Source organism: Chenopodium album, chromosome 9 (genome assembly GCF_948465745.1).
Source record: "Chenopodium album chromosome 9, dcCheAlbu1.1, whole genome shotgun sequence".
NCBI classification, from domain to species: Eukaryota; Viridiplantae; Streptophyta; class Magnoliopsida; order Caryophyllales; family Amaranthaceae; genus Chenopodium; species Chenopodium album.
In genome coordinates, this window is record NC_137842.1 from 26,651,577 (window position 1) to 26,665,411 (window position 13,835).

Below are 13,835 nucleotides of genomic sequence, written 5' to 3' on the forward strand. Positions count from 1 at the left end.
GCATCTGCTGATGCCTGGCTGAGGCGCCAGGAGTTGGCGCTGAAGTGGATTTTTTGATTTTGTTGAGAACGGAGGGGGTCTCCTCCCTAGCCCGTTTGAGTTGTTTCTCAAACGTCTTTCCAACCTCTCCTCCCTGCGAAAATAACCAAGTTAAAGATAGCATCCGGGAATAATAATTTTTAAGACCAATTTACGAAATGGTCAGGCGTTTATTACCTTGGCTTTGACCTCAGCCGCAGCTTTTTCCGCAAGCTCCTTGCGGATGACTACAGAGGACCGCTTGGGAGTCTTCTCCGACTGCAACATGTTTAATGTTTCTTCTGCAAAAAGAAAGAAATTGGTCAATATCATAAATCAATTCCGATAGAAAAATACTACAGACGGATATAAACTCAGGCGCATACGTTTGGTAAACATATGTCCTAGCCCGCAGGCGGCTAAGAAACACTCGTCCCTGAACCAGGCGCTCTTGGGGATCCAGTTCTTAGGGACTTTTATTGTTTCCCCGGTTGACAAGGTTGCGTCTGTGAGGCCGAAAAAGTCTGCCTCAATGATCTTGTCAAAATCTTCCTCTGGGATCCGGGGAAGAGCGCACTTCCGGCCCATCAAGTCGGGCTTCTTATTGTACAGACGGAATTCATAATTCTCCCGTCTGGTTGGAGCTGACATCAGGTAGAACCTGTACTTCCAGCCGTCGAATTTCGAGACCTTGTCCAAGGTCATCATATATTGGGGATGCGTGGTTAGAGTGTACCACGCCCTCCAGCCACCTGGGCTTCTGCTAAGATAATGCATACTAGCAAAAGCCTCCCAGCCGGGGTTAAGCCCCTGGAACTCGCAGGCGGCAACATACCCCATAATGTTTGTCCAAGAGTTAGGGGTAAGTTGCCAGACTCCGAGGCCGTAGCCTCTCAAAATTTCCTTCACCGCATGGTGAAGGGGGAAGCGAAGACCAGCCTTGAATGCCGCCTCATAACAGCCGAAATAGCTGTTGGCATTCTCTTGATCGTCCTCCCAGGCGATGGTGCCATTTTCAGGCGGCACTCGGATTCTATACCCGTCTCCTAGCGGGTGCATTTGAGTAAAATTCTTTAAGTTCTCCTCCATTTGGATCCAGTCCTTGGAGGAGACGTGGATGTTGAAGGGATCATCCTTATCGTTCCATTTTTTCCTTTCTTCCTCCTCGCTATCCTCAAGCGGGGGTAAATCGTCACTGCTCTCAAAGGTAGAGGCAGAGCTGTCACTCTCCGTCTCCTCCTCATTTTGGGCCAAGGGGGCAGAGACGGCCTCATCGCCGCCTTGGTCGCACTCTTCCAAAAAGGAATCAGCGGGAGTTGAAGGGGCGCGCGGAGGGGATCTCTCCAGAGCCGTCTGGTCTCCCTGACCAGACGTTTCTCCCTCAGGCGTTTGGCCGCCTGAGCCTGAGCCTTCGCTTCTGTAATTTGGATCAGTTGCCGTCTGCATTGTCCGAGCCATTGTGTCCTGCACAGACACATAACTGGTCGGAATCCAAGGCAAAGAGTGGTCCCAACACCCCGAGACGGCACTCCCAGTCCTAGACTCAGCCGTCTTTGGTGACCGGCTGGACTCTAACCTAGGCTGTGCCGTGTGTGTTGGTGATGCATCCATTTATTGCAAGAAATATGTACAAGCGGTGAAAAAAGAAAAAGAGCTGAGAGAGGCAGAGACGGTACCTTTTGAAGTGATATCTGAAACTAGGCGGGTCCGGCTGGGTCGATGGAAAGCGAGCTCTCTTGCTTGCGCCTGACTCAAACGGATGACTTCTGCTCTCTCAAAGTTCTCTCTCTAGAAAATGTTTTGTAAGCGTACAAAATTATGAGGGTAAACGGCTATATATATAGAGGGTAAATATGGGGGCATTCTCGTAATTTACTCGGAAGGTGAACGGTTACTCTTTAATGGTAAAATTACCGCCAATCGGAGCATGACACGTGTCACAGATGCCACGTGGCGTGCCACGTCACATCTGTGAGGGGCAAATGTTTAGGGTAATTTTACCCTGCCACGTGGTCCAATCAGAGGATGACATGTGTCAGCCTCAGGATGGCCCAAAGTGGACCAATCCCTGCTTGACACGTGTCACTCCAGAAATTAAGGGAAAAAGGCGGCCTTCAGGCCCAAATCCCGAGAAAGCCGCAAAACGGCGCAACCCACCAATGATTAGGGTTCAGTGACCTAATCAGGGGCACAAATCCCAAAGACCCTATAAATAGGGATATGTCACTCTTTTTGAGGGCACGTTTTACCATTTATTACACTTGCCTTCTCTCACATCAGAGAAAGACCTGAGATTGGAATCCGAGCAGATGCCCACCTAAATTTCCGTTCTCTTTATTCTCTTTCAAGTTACTAACTTGACCATCGGAGGCGGAGCTCCAACCACCCGGAGTCTCCGTTATTTTGCAGGTACAACTCAGCCGGATCAGACTTCGTGTTGTAACTCTCCCGAGGGACAAAAACACCCAAAACACTAGGAATTATGGAACTATCACACATTTCCTAACCAAATCAACTAGTCAAGCACTATATTCACAAATAGTTGGCAAAATTGACTCATGTTTAGGAATCCAAGCAATTAAACTTCAAATCATGACCAACAAATACACAATGCTCATTTTCAATAACCAAGAATCAAAACAAATTTTCTCAAGTATGGGGCACAGGGAAGCATGATTTACAATTCATTGGAACGTATTTTTGAATTTTTTATTTATTTTTCAATTTTTTTGTATTTTTTCATATGTAAGAAAGAAATAAAAACTACACTAGGAAAGCAATTAAAACTATATTAGAAAGCAAATAAAAAGAGAAAAGGAAGAGAATTACCAAGCGAAAGAACACCCCCCCAAGCCAAATCAAGCAATGCCCTCATTGACTTGGGAGTGTAGCCTACTCCTCATCCTCATCCATCCTCGAATAGCCCCCTCCGTGGCTAGAACCGGCTCCTCCATGGCTAGAGGCACCACCTCCATAACCCGAACCACCTGCAAAGAAGTTAGGGTCCACATTCCCCCAAGCCCACCAAAAGGTACATCGGTCCCATAACCATGGACCGATGAGTAGTCGACGTAGGTACCGTAGGCACTTGGGTTCGTATATCCACCTTGCGGATATTGGAACCAATCGGGAACAAGTGAATCGGGGGGGATAGCCCCCCGACGGGCATTATCATCATACATGGGGTATAAACCCCTCCCTAGGTTCCTGTCTACATACCCCACCCTTCTATCTAGAGACCCTACTCTAGTGTCCAAGTCCCTAACCATACCCTCAACTCTCCCTTGCCCCATCTCAATTCTATCTAATTGGCTCCTAAAAGCTGAGAAGTCATAAGGGGCGTTGGGGTCAATGTTGTAGTTGGTTGAGGAAGTGGGAATATCATATGTAAAGGGTGGAGGTGGTGGGTAGTGTGGTGAATGGTGATGAGGTGAGTGGTCTACGGGAGATTGGTGGGGTTGAGGTGAAGGGTGAGGTGGTTGAGCCTCACCTTGACCGTTAATCTCGAAAGTGTAAGAAGGCTTCCCCTTCTCAAATTTGGTCAAGGTAGGGTTGAGTAAAGTGAAAGCATTATCCCTCCTACCCGATTCCCGTTGAATCACCCACCAAGTCTCACCTTCCATGACATTAATCCAATTAAGGCCACCTAAATAGGGTAGGTCCATAATAGTTGGGCCGGCTACCTTACCGTCATCGTTAGGAACAAAGTTCAGGTGTTTGACGGCTATGTGTGTTACTAGGCCACCAAAATAAATGGGTACCCTAGACCTACCCGCCTCGGCCGCATTGGCCACCCGTTGGAAGTGGTTGGCCATTTTGTGGACTATGTTGAGCTTTTCACTCCTCGGGATCATGTATGACCCTAGCAATTCAAGCTCATCCCGCCTAACATTAGCGGGTTCATGCCTTCCAAAGATGGTAAGGCCAACAAACCGTTGCCAAAACTTTGGCACGGGATGTTGTATCCAAGTGCCCTTGGCATGTTGGAGGTTCAAATTAGCATCCCCCGTAAGGGATTGATAGACAACGGCAATGTTGTCTTGGGGAGGTTTAATTGGCCTATCCGATTTTAACTCAAAAATTTTGCCAAATTCTTTCAATGTCAATCTAACATCATTATTTAGTAATCTAAATTGAACATGAGAAATTAAAGCATTAGATTTTATGACATTAAAACTAGAAACGAATTCTAAGGTTAAGTAATCATAAGTATCGTAATGCATGTTAAAGAAACCGCTCATGCCAATTTCCTTGAACAACTTTTCTACATGCTTATCAATTCCTAATCTAATAAGGGTGGGGTGATGAACAAAACAAGTAGGAATTACCTGCCTCGAAGTGAGGTTGATCATCCTTTGTTTTTGCTCTTGGGTGGTGATGACCACCCTCTCCCATCCCGGAACTTGCAAATCCGGGTCAATTCTGGCCTCTTGTTGGCTTGAGCTTTCCCGCCTTACAGTTCTTGATCTCTTGAGAGCCATTTGTGATTAGAAAAGATAGGAATTTAGGACTTTCCCTCTCTTAGGGTTTAGAGAAGATTGAGAGAAAGTGGTAAAAATTAGGTGTAGATTGTAGAGAAAGATGAAAGGATTAAAAATATGCAAAAATCTTTGAGTTTTGATGGAAGGATTGGAGAAGATCTTGAAAACAAGTGAGTTTGAAGGTGTAAAAATGGACGTTTTAGAGAGAGAAAGTAATGGTGAAGAAGATGAAAGAAAAAGAAAGTGAGGAAAGAAGGAAGGGGAAAGGATATAGAGGACGACCAAATAAGGCGCGCCCGATCGGGCAAGCCTCGCCCGATCAGGCGGATAATGCTGAAATCCAGAACCTTAGTTGCGCGCCCGATCAGGTGAGCTCCGCCCGATCGGGCGCGAATACGAAAGAAAATTTCGCCCTTTCACTCGCCCGGTCGGGCGAGCTTCGCCCGAAATTTCTTTTTCTTAACTCGATTTGCGCCCGATCAGGCAACCTCGCCCGATCGGGCGAAATTAGCTCGAGTTTCTAACTGCACTTGCGCGCCCGATCGGGCTAATTTAGCTCCGATTTCCAACTCTACTTGCGCGCCCGATTGGGCAACCTCGCCCGATCGGGCAAAATTAAAGCTGAAATTTTCCCTGCTTGTGCGCCCGATCGGGCCTGTGCCAAGTCAGATGTCCTTAGCTTTTTCTTCGTCTTCAAATTTTTTTTTCTAAGTCTTTTGACCTCTCAAACCTATGCCTGTACAAAAACACTTATAAATGGAAAAATTTCACTCTCCTCGCCTCTCTAAAATAAAAATAAAGAAAAAAGAAAACTAGTCTAGAAAGCAAGAAATACGGGTTGCCTCCCGCAAAGCGCTGGTTTATCTAGGTCCCGCACGACCCTCTTACCACAGTGAAACTCAGAATGAATCGGAACCACTTAGGTGAAGTATATCAAGTGTTCCAATTGTAGCCCCCTCATGATATAGCTTGAGTCTTTGGCCATTAACCTTGAACTCGTTACTATGTTCGTCGAAAACCTCCACATAACCGAATTTGTTTGCCTTTTTTACGATAAAAGGACCCGACCACCTTGACCTTAACTTTCCTGGGAAAAGTTTAAGTCGTGAGTTGAATAGTAACACTTTATCACCCTCCTTGAATTCTCTCGGAAGGATCATCTTGTCGTGCCACTTCTTCGTCTTCTCTTTGTAGACTCGAGCACTATCATAGGCCGTCAACCTAAACTCATCGAGTTGATTAAGTTGAAGTAACCTCTTTTCTCCCGCTAGTTTGGCATCTAGATTGAGCTCCTTAATAGCCCAATATGCCTTATATTCCAATTCGACCGGGAGATGACATGCTTTTCCGTACACGAGTCTATACGGAGTAGTACCTATAGGGGTCTTGAATGCAGTTCTGTATGCCCAAAGAGTGTCGTCCAACTTGTCGCTCCAATCTTTCCTTGACTTTGCCACGACCTTCTCTAGAATGGCCTTGATCTCACGGTTGGAAACCTCAACTTGGCCACTAGTTTGGGGGTGGTAGGCTAAACCTGTCCTATGGTAGACACCATACTTTTTGAGGAGGGTGTCCAAATTCCGTTCATGAAAGTGAGATCCTCCGTCACTTATTATAGCTCTGGGTACACCAAATCTTGGAAAGATGGTTTTCTTGAAAAGCTTGTGGACGACCTTGGCGTCATTGGTAGGAGTGGCGATGGCCTCGACCCACTTGGATACATAATCCACGGCGACAAGAATATAACTGTTCCCTTTTGAAGAAGGGAACGGTCCCATGTAATCAACACCCCAAACGTTAAAAATTTCAACTTCTAAAATTCCTGTTTAGGGCATCTCATGCCTCCGCGAGATGTTGCTAGTCCTCTGGCAAGAGTCATAAGCCTGCACAAAAATTTTAGCATCCTTAAACATCGTAGGCCAATAAAAACCTGACTCATTAATCTTGGCCACCGTTTTAGTGGGGCCATGATGTCCTCCATATGGTGAGGTGTGGCAACTAGTAAGCACACCGTGGACTTCCCATTCGGGAACACACCTGCGAAATAATCCATCTGCACACTCACGAAACAAAAAAGGATCATCCCAAAAATTATGTTTAACATCAGAAAGGAATTTCTTTTTTTGTTGGTAGGACAAGTCAAGAGGTAGAGTACCACCCACTAAATAATTAGCAAAATCCGCATACCATGGGTGTTGCTCTAAAACTGCATAAAGGTTGTCATCGGGGAAAGAATCATCTATAGGTAGAGAATCCTTACCCTCATCATACCTGATACGTGACAAGTGTTCTGCCACTACGTTCTCTGCTCCCTTTTTATCTTTTATTTCTATGTTGAAATCTTGGAGCAGAAGAACCCATCGGAGTAGCCTTGGATTCGATTCCGCCTTAGCTATCAAATACTTCAATGCTGCATGGTCAGTAAAAACAATGACTTTAGAACCAACAAGATATGATCTAAATTTTTCTAAAGCATAAATAACAACAAGAAACTCCTTTTCCGTAGTGGCATAGTTGACTTGGGCTTCATCCAACGTTTTGCTAGCATAGTAAATAGCATGCAAAACCTTGTTCTTTCTCTGTCCGAGCACGACTCCTAGCGCAAAGTCACTTGCATCACACATGATCTCGAAAGGAAGGTTCCAATCGGGAGCACATATGATGGGTGTCGATATCAAAGCCTGCTTAATCCTGTTGAAAGCCTCAAGACACTCGTCAGTAAAAATAAAAGGGGCATCCTTGAGTAAAAGCTGCGTCAGTGGGTTAACAATTTTAGAAAAATCTTTGATAAAGCGGCGATAAAACCCCGCATGACCCAAGAAACTTCTAACTCCCTTAACATTAACTTGGGGAGGTAATTGCTCAATCACTGATATTTTAGCTTTGTCTACTTGTATGCCCTTATCAGATACAATATGACCTAGGACTACTCCCTCCGTCACCATAAAGTGACATTTTTCCCAATTAAGAACTAAGTTGCACTCTTCACATCTTTTCAAAATTTTAGCGAGATTAATTAAGCATGAATCAAATGAAGAACCATATACGCTAAAATCATCCATAAAGACCTCCATAATAGACTATATGAAATCAGAAAAAAATGCTCATCATACAATGTTGAAAGGTAGCGGGTGCATTACATAAACCAAAGGGCATTCTACGATATGCAAAAGTGTCATAAGGGCATGTAAAGTAGTCTTTTCCTGATCTTCATGGTGAATCGGAATTTGGAAAAATCCTGAATACCCATCCAAATAGCAAAAGAATTTATGATTGGCCAACCTCTCAAGCATTTGATCTATAAAGGGAAGAGGGAAGTGGTCCTTTTTAGTGGTGATATTTAATCTATGATAGTCAATGCACATACGCCACCCTGTTACAGTTCTAGTGGGAATTAATTTATTCTTTTCATTTGTTATCATAGTCATCCCACCCTTCTTTGGCACTACCTGCACATGACTTACCCATTTGGAGTTAGAAATAGGATAGATAGTACCTGCATCAAGTAATTTTATAACCTCCTTCTTGACTACTTCTTGCATGTTGGGATTTAATCTTCGTTGGGGTTGAATGCAGGGCTTGTAATTTTCCTCTAGATGTATTCTGTGCATACAAAAGTCAGGGCTAATACCCTTGAGATCATCAACACTGTACCCAATAGCCTTCTTATGGGTTTTGAGAACCCCTAGAAGTTGGGAAGTTTGTAGGTCAGTAAGTGCAGTACTGATGATCACGGGGTGTAGTTCCTGTTCATCTAGAAAAATATATTTTAAATGAGAAGGGAGAGGTTTTAGCTCAGGTTTCTTGACCTCTGCAGGTTTTGATTCCTGAACTAAATTTACTACCTTCATTGTTTCCTTGGGGCTTAACTCTTTTAAGGAAAGAGCCTTTTCAATATCTAGTACCTCATTACCCCAAATGCTTGCATTGTCTCTAGATAAATTCCCGCAGAGAACTTCCTCTAGGGGATCTTTCGCAAGAACCTGTGGCAAGCTATCATCACAAATATCATCCATTATATCAATTATATCAATGTAGCAACAATTTTCCTTTAACATAGGCCCTTTCAAAACCTTCCCTAAATTAAAAGTAACATTATCGTCACCTACAGAAAGGGTTAGTTTACCATTTTTAACATCAATGATTGCTCCTGCAGTATGGAGAAAAGGCCTACCTAATATAATGGGTATTTGTGTGTCCTCTGCCATGTCTAAAACAACAAAATCAACAGGAATAAAAAATTTACCAACTCTGACAGGTACGTCCTCTAAAATACCTAAGGGGTATTTTATCGAACGATCTGTCATTTGCAAAGTTATATTAGTAACTTTTAATTCTCCCATATTAAGTTTAGCGCAGACAGACAATGGCATGACACTGACACTAGCACCCAAATCACACAAAGCTTTATCAATAAAAACATTCCCAATATGACAAGCGATAGAAAAACTACCGAGATCCTTTAATTTAGGAGGGGATTTGTTTTGCAATAAAGCGCTACACTCCTCTGTAAAAGCTACAGTTTCTACTTCATTAAAGGCCCTTTTCCTAGTCAGAATGTCTTTCATAAATTTAGCATAAGCAAGAACTTGAGTGATTAAGTTAGTAAAAGGAACTGTTACCTGCAGGTTTTTCACAACCTCTAAAAACTTACCGAATTGTTTATCAAACTTACTCTTCAGTTGTCTATTAGAGAATGGAAGTTTGATAACCGGGCTCTGCACATCTCCTCCCTTATTCTGCGATTTACCCTGCACAGAAACACTAGTAGAGTTAGTATCTATTTGTAGCCCTACAGGGCTAGCAGGATTAGCGTTTGGTATAGAGGAATCTAGATCAGGAACTGGTCTATCTTCCTTTGGCATAGGAGGTCCATCATAATGTGAACCACTCCTTAGAGTGATTGCATTGGCATGATCTGTAGGATGGATAGGTTGTGATGGTAGAGCTCCCTGCTGACGGGATTGTAGGGTAGATGAAAGTTATGCAATTTGATTGTCCATGATTTTATTATGGGCTAGGATAGAATCAATTTGCGCGTCCCTACTCTCCATGTGCTTTTGCATATTGGCAAGTATTACTCTAATTTCTGTCATGGCAGGGTCGGAAGATGATGAGGGTGATGCTTGGCTTTTCTGGCCAGAATTAGGATGATAATATTTTTTGCTGTGGTGGGGTTTGCTGTTGTGGTTGTTGCGGAGGTGGAGGGTTTTGAATATTGGTGCTCCGGTATGAAAGATATGGATGATTTTTATAACCCGCATTGTAAGAATTGGAATAGGGGTTATTCTGCCTATAGGTTTGAAAGGCTTTAACTTGTTCCATAGAGCTCCTACAATCTTGCTCCCAATGACCTACAATTCCACAATTTTCACAAAAAGCTTCATTGTTAGCAACAGTAGAAAAATTAGCTACAGAGTTAGGAGCAGCAGTAAGATTATCTAATTTTTGACAAATAGACATTAATTGAGCTTGCAAAAAGGATACGGAATCGACATTATGTTTTCCTTTATTTGCAAACCCTCTCGGATTCCCATATTGGGAATTGTGTATTGCCATGTCTTCGATAACCTAACCTGCATCGTCCACATTTAAATTCATAAACCTCCCACTAGCTGCCGAATCTAGCACTGATCTAGAAGAATTTCCAAGTCCATTATAGAATGCTTGGATCAATTGCCATTGTGCTAGATTGTGGTGAGGGCATTCTCTCTATAGATCCTTGAACCTCTCCCAAGCCTCATATAACGTTTCGTCGGCCTCTTGAGTGAAGTTCTGAATATCACTCCTTAGCACCGCTGTTCTCTCTGCAGGATAGTATTTATTATAGAAATTCAAAGCAAGAGTTTCCCAGTCAGTAATACCAAGTGCAGTTCTATTCAAACCATTAAACCATAATTTAGCTTTGCCACATAATGAAAAAGGAAAAAGAATCTCCCTGATTTGGTCTTGCGTGACCCCAGCTTGTCTATGGTGTTACAATATTGGCAGAAATCTGCGATGTGAAGATTGGGATCTTCACCCTTAGCTCCACTGAATTTCTTCCTCTCTATCATAGTGATAAATTGGGGCTTGATCTCAAATTGAACTCCATCTAGAGCCGGAGTGGGAGTAAGGTGCGGGAAATCTGTGAGCTTCGGTTGCGAGTAGTCACTGAGTTTCTTCTGGGCCGTCATCTCTGATTCTGAATCTGAAGGAATATCTGTGTCACTAGAATCAGAGGGAGGATCTCTTCGACTGTTGTCCTCCTCAGAACCCGCTAGAATTTGTCTATAGAGTTTCCTTTGCCTATAAAAAGAGCGCTCGATCTCAGGGTCGAATGGGATGTAACCTGATCTGGAACACCTGGGCATAAAAAAAGAACTAAAAGACAAATATGAGAATTGCCTCAAAGAACTAACGTTCTCTGAGACAAAAGGGGATAATCTAAACTACAAAAATATAATCAGAAAACAAAAATAAAACCGTTTCCCCGGCAACGGCGCCAAATTTTGACAGGGTAAAGTCGTATCCCCTAATAAAAAATAATTACCTAAGTCCTCTAACTAAAGTAGATAGGGAAGTAGGGTCGAACTCCACAGGGAAACAAGTCTTTCTATGCCTAATTAATTATTATAGTCTAAATTATCTAAGTAACCAATATTTTTGTGAATAAAATCTAAACTACGGAGAATAAGGTCGAAAGAAATAAAGTAGGGGGAAAATCAAATATTAAAAGGCCTAGGGCATAGGTTCACTAATAAACAATATTCCAGGGCAAATCATAATAAGCAATCACCAAGCATTCGTTAATCAGATTATAAAGGGCTTTCGCTACGTATTATAATCACAGAGTTATTTTACCGGCATTAAATCTCATCTGTCAAATCTCGACTTAACCATTTATAAATTAATCTGCCTATTGAAACTAAGCTTAAACATCAATTCTCATCTGTCGAATCTCGAATTAATATTGCTAAACTCATACAATTAAATCTGGCCAAACCTAATTGTATACCATTAAATCAATCAATAGGAAATAAACCAAGCATTGATAATTGACAATCACAAAATTACCCCTTCATATCATTTATTAGATCCCCTTAAACCCTAGAAATAAAACTACTCACGCAACATTATAACTAAACTAATCGAATAAATAAATAAAAGCATCATCAAAGAAGTAAGTAAAATAGCTGAAATTAAAAGAGAAGAAATTGTTACCAAAAAGAAATCTGGATTAATAGAAATAATTAAGAACAAAAGTTGAGAGAGAATTTAAGAGAGAGAAATATTCTAAGTAGAGAGAGAAAGTCTAAGAAAGAAGGTAAACAAAATTCCGTACAAAAATTGTACTTAAACGTTTTCCAAAACAAAAATTAAAACTAAACTAATCAGGCTCCATAAAAACACGTGCCCGATCGGGCGAAGGGCCGCCCGATCGGGCCCGCCTTTTCCTTCGCGCTCCTTCTCAGCAGCATCACCCGATCGTGCTAGACGCTCGCACGATCGGGTGCGCTATAGGCTACGCACAGCACCAAGCAACGCCGCGCCCGATCGTGCCACTCCTTGCCCAATCAGGCCCTTGCTTCACTTTGAGGCTCGGACTTCGATTGGGCTTGATTTCTCGGCCTAATCTGGATTTCCTCTTTGGGTCTTGAATACTCGGTCCAAATACCTTGGGATCCCAATTACCGAGCCCTTAATCACCGGCTCGATGACTCTAACCGGCCTTGGGCTTCAAAGATGGTCGTGCACTTCTAATTCCCGTAGTCGCTTCATGAAAAACCCGAGAAAATGCTCCAAAGGCGCAATTTCCTACAAAACTCAACAAAAACTACGAAAACACTAGAAAATACAAATTAGTAATAAAAGTGGCTCGAAAGAGCCAAAAACACTACTAATTAGGACCAAGGGACGGGGGTAAATTACTATATAAAATGGATACATCAATATTCCACTTCATCTAGTTGCCCCGTGAGAGTTTTCAGATGAGCTTGATACGTAGCGAGACTTTCACTTCTCACCTTCCATCTCTTGGAGATCTGGTTAATGATTAGTGATGAATCACCGTAGATTATGAGCCTCTTAATTCCCAAGGCCACAGCTGTTTCTAATCCCAAAATGCATGCCTCTTACTTTGCGGCATTGTTGGTGACTTGAAAGTCGAGCTTCATGGAAATTGGGATATGCTCTTCATTGGGTGATACGAGCAAGACTCCTACACCACAACCTTTTTGGTTTGAAGCTCCGTCTAAATAGAGCGTCCAGCTATCATCTTCGGTCATGAGTAAATCTTCGTCAGGGAAATCGTACTCATCTTCTTCTTTCTCAACTTCTTCTAGCAGAAAATCTGCTAAGAAGTCAGAAACCGCAGAACCTTTGATGCCTTTTTGTGGTACAAACTTCAAGTCAAATTGAGCAAGGTTGACTATCCACCTTGGTAATATGCCATTGAGTGTTGATTTTTCGAACAAGTACTTGAGAGGATCCATCTTGAACACGACATGCACTGTATGAGTGAGCATTTAATGTCTTAGTTTCTGTGCGGCCCACACAAGTGCGAGACACAACTTTTCAAGCGGTGTGTATCGTGTCTCATATCCTTGAAGCTTCTTGCTCAAATAATAAATTGAATTTTCCTTGCTTTCGATCTCTTGTGCTAGCATTGCCCCCATCGTTTCTCTTGTGACCGTAAGGTAGAGTCGAAGAGGAAAGTCAGGCATTGCTGGCGCTAGCACGGGTGGGTTTGCTAGGTACTCTTTGATTTTGTAGAAAGCTTTTTGGCAATCATCATCCCATGTAACCGGGACATTTTTCTTAAGCTTCTTGAATATAGGTTCACATATCGTCGTGAGTTTTGATATGAACCTACTTATATATTGCAGCCTTCCAATGAAGCCTCAAATATCTTTCTCATTCTTGGGCGGTGGCATGGCCATGACCGCTTTGACTTTTGTGGGATCAATTTCAATCCCTCGAGAACTGATCACATATCCAAGTAGTTTGCCTGATGTGACCCCAAATGCACACTTTACTGGATTTAATCTCATGTTGTACTTGCGGATTCTTTCAAAGAACTTGTGAAGTGCAATTATGTGGCCTGGGTGATCTTTTGACTTAACAATCATATCATCGACATAGACCTCCACCTCTTTGTGCATCATATCATGTAACAATGTTATGGCTGCTCTTTGGTAGGTGGCACCCGCGTTTTTCAACCCAAATAGCATTACCGTATAGCAATATGTACCCCATTGTGTGATAAATGTGGTTTTCTCCATATCTTCCTCGGCCATTAATAATTGATTATATTCGGCGTAGCCGTCCATGAACGATAGGAGTGCATGGTTTGCT

General features: G+C 42.7%; 1 non-coding gene across 1 annotated transcript; it reads left to right on the forward strand.

The window, feature by feature from the left end:
- The first annotated feature begins 10,188 nt into the window (after positions 1 to 10,188).
- Positions 10,189 to 10,295, forward strand: LOC145561088 (small nucleolar RNA R71). The gene has a single exon (XR_014093671.1). It is a non-coding gene; the product is annotated as a small nucleolar RNA R71 (small nucleolar RNA).
- Positions 10,296 to 13,835: the final 3,540 nt, after the last annotated feature.